This window comes from Pteropus vampyrus, unplaced genomic scaffold, assembly GCF_000151845.1.
Source record: "Pteropus vampyrus isolate Shadow unplaced genomic scaffold, Pvam_2.0 Scaffold102, whole genome shotgun sequence".
Taxonomy (NCBI): Eukaryota; Metazoa; Chordata; class Mammalia; order Chiroptera; family Pteropodidae; genus Pteropus; species Pteropus vampyrus.
The window spans coordinates 4,048,366-4,051,839 of record NW_011888883.1 but is presented as its reverse complement, the minus strand read 5'-3'; the positions used below and the strand labels follow the sequence as shown (position 1 = coordinate 4,051,839).

The 3,474-nt window shown below is 34.9% G+C and overlaps 1 pseudogene; it reads left to right on the top strand.

Annotated features, from left to right (window-relative positions):
- Positions 1-906: 906 nt before the first annotated feature.
- On the top strand, positions 907-1,022 carry LOC111742871 (annotated as a pseudogene).
- Positions 1,023-3,474: the final 2,452 nt, after the last annotated feature.

The window sequence follows — 3,474 nt, the reverse complement described above, 5'->3', positions numbered from 1 at the left end:
GTATAACCCATAGGATTTGTAAGCCTCGTGAGAAGCCCTGTCTATGAGAATTTTTTTTTTTTCTCTCTCAATTGTCTGGCTTAAGAATTCTAACAGGAAAGATTCATTTGATGATGACCAGGTCAGCAGCATGGAGAGCTGATGACGAGGCTTTCTGGAGAGGTGTCAGTCTATACTCACCTTGATAATAGCAAGAAAATGGTATTAAGAGGAATTAGAAGGGGATATGCTATTTCTGCATAAGTTTCTGATCAGGGTTTTGATGTAGTCTTGTGAGCTGCAAAAAATCCCTGCACATCTTTGGCCTTTGGTGACTCTGCTGTCCATATTAACCTGGGCTTCTTTGTTCTTTCTTCTCCTCTCCATTTACTCCAACTAGACTATATATTAAGGCTCATTTTGAGATTTCCATGATGCCATCCTTTTTTCATCATCTCGAGCAATTTGTACATACTTCCATCATAGCAATTGTCATATTGCAATGTAATTACTTGTTAATGTGGTTGCTTCCTCGTGGCACCCTGTGCCATCAAAGATAATGATTGAGTTATGATTGGGTTGCATTTAGGAAAACAGAGGTGAACTCAAGTAGTACTGTGATGAAAAACCCTAATTTAAGAGGAAATGGCAGGCATGCATTAAAAGGAGATGGACAAGAAAAGAGTCCCTTAGAAGAGTATGTGTTAGATGTTGAGGACAAACCTGAGATTTGATATTATTCATAGTGTTACTTTTTATCCTCTAACATGATTTAAAGAGGTAATGATACCTGAATTACTCAGTTCAAAGTAGATTTTTCAAAATTTATTTCTTGGACGTGATTCCATAATATAGTGGTTAGGTTAGCACGTCCGCTTTACATGCAGAAGGTTCTCGGTTCACACCCCAGTGGAGCCACAGTCCATGGTCTGTGGCCATGCCACCCTGAATGAGCCCGATGTCTGATCTCAGAAGCTAAGAAGGGTCGGGCATGGTTAGTACTTGGATGGGAGACCACCTAAGAAGACCAGGTGCTATAGGCATAAATAATAATAAATGAAAAATAATAATAAAAAAAATAAAATTTATTTCTTACATTTTATTTGTTTTTAATTTTTATTTATTTATTTATTAAATTTATTGGGAGTGACATTTGTCAGTAAAATCATATAGGTTTCAAGCGTACAGTTAACTAATACGTCATATGTATATTGCATTGTGTGTTCACCACTCAAAGATAGATTACTTATTGAAAACAAGAGGGTTAATTAACTCCATGGTTTCTCAAATATACCTGATGATCAACATCATGAGGAATAATTCTTAAGTATACAGATTATCAAGCCTCTTTCTTTGAAATTCTAGTTCAGAAAGTCAGTGTTGGTTGCCCAGGAATTTATAATTTTAATAAACACTCTCCTGATGAATCTGGTACATGCTAATGTTTGAGAACCAATGATTTAGGCCATAATATTAAGAAAATAGATTAGTTTATTTTCTTCTAATATCTGTTCTATGTTCCCTTTTTATATCAATAGAACCCATAAATGAAGACACAGTTTTAGAGATTATATATGTGACTAGATATAGCTAGTGTGATATGTGTGAGACTGATGCATGTAACTTCCTGGAAGAGCGCTTAAGGAGAAAGGCTGTGCTGCTCTTCCAGCTCTGCCTTCGTTTTGCTACATGGGATGTGGATGTGGAGGGTGCACCATCATGGATCAGGTGGACCACGATGAGGACCACACTGTAGGTCTAAGGGCAAGACAGAGGGAGCCTGAGGCCCAGACATTCTCAGGGAGCAGAACGCTTTCACATGACAGAGAAATACATTTCCACTTAGCTATTTTAGATCTCTGTTACATATAATCAAGCCTATATCTTAAATAATACAGCATATGATAAAAGAGTAAAACAAATAAAACATAACCTGTTGCAAATATAAATTAATATATGAAGACAAGAATAGAAACCCAAACAAGTCAGAAATTTGTATACATAAACTGGTCATTTCCGTGATGCAGATTTGGTTCCTAGTTTCTATGAGATAGAGTAAAAAGGCATATATGATTAGATATACTTTCTCCAATATCGTAGGTAAAGCTTTGCTTATCTCTTAACTCTAAAATATTTTTTCAAGTGTTGCTGCATATGGGAGCATTGAGGTACAAAGTGGACAAATACCTCGGTAACTACTCAAAAATTACAGTAAAGATTTCACAGCATAGTTTCTTAGTATGCTCCTTAATAACAGTAGTCAATATCATTACCGTCTTGGAATCAACATAGTATAGTGTAAACATGAAGATTTCTGACGCTCAGGATTGATTTAAATATAAAATGTAGCATTATTACAGTATGATTTTCATATTTTTTAAGCATTGGAAACCTTTCTTTCTTTGCAAATGAAATTTTTGGAAGAACCTCAACATATAAAGCCAAACTCCCCTGATTTATGCGGGAGTAAGAGACTCTGAAATCTGCCACCTTGGCCTGTCTCTGTTCTTAAAACCTAACTGTAGAATTCTAGAACACAATGTGGAAGTCCTTGATTTACAGGAATGGGTGCCTGCATATGCTTCAAACCATATGCCATAAATATCACTTTCTTTCAGATGGGTTTTGATAAGATTCGAATAGCCGACCATTCAAGGTTGTATTTCTTGGCAAAACCCCATTCATTTATGTAGATTATGAAGATTGGTAATAGCAAATTCCAAAAAAATTATGAAATGTTTAGACAGTCTCTGGTCTATTTTGGTGATTTTTATAGGAATATGGACTCTGGTTACTTGGTGATTTAATTTAAAGTAGTAATTTACTGGCCAGAATAGATTGGTATAATCCTATCCTTCTGAATTAATTTAAAAACTTGAATTTACTCATTTAAATTTTAAAACATCTGCCAGACTGGAAAAAACAGAGGCATATATGAAAAGAAGTGCTGGAACAGTGAAAAGGAAAATGGAAAATTAATTCAGAGGATTTGGAATTGTTCTAAAGTAAAACTCATTTTTTTAGATGGAAATACTTAATGGAGCTAACAAGATTTTTAGGGAGTGATTTTTTGATTGGTCCCAGATTTTGGAATATCTTCATTCCAAATCTCTGTCTGAGGTATTTTTTAAAACCATGAAAATAGAGCTGGTAGCTTAGTAACTAATACTGCTTTAGAGATTCACATTTTCAAGCAGGGCACCTTTGTGTTCACTGAGAAATATAGAATCTACAAAACAATGCAGTTTGAAATTCAAAGCAGACATTTGGCTTGCTATACTGGGTTAATTAAGGATAACAGGCAATGAAGACATCAATAGAATTTTGTCACTTAAGAGTTTGTTTTGTTACAGTGAAGATAATATTGTTTCACAGAACCATGATAAAGGCTACATGAGCAGAATTTATTTTGAACATTCCTGAATAATTGGTTTGCACACAATCCTTAAACACAGAGTCTAATTACTCAAATTGTGAGTCACAGAGAAGCAGAAT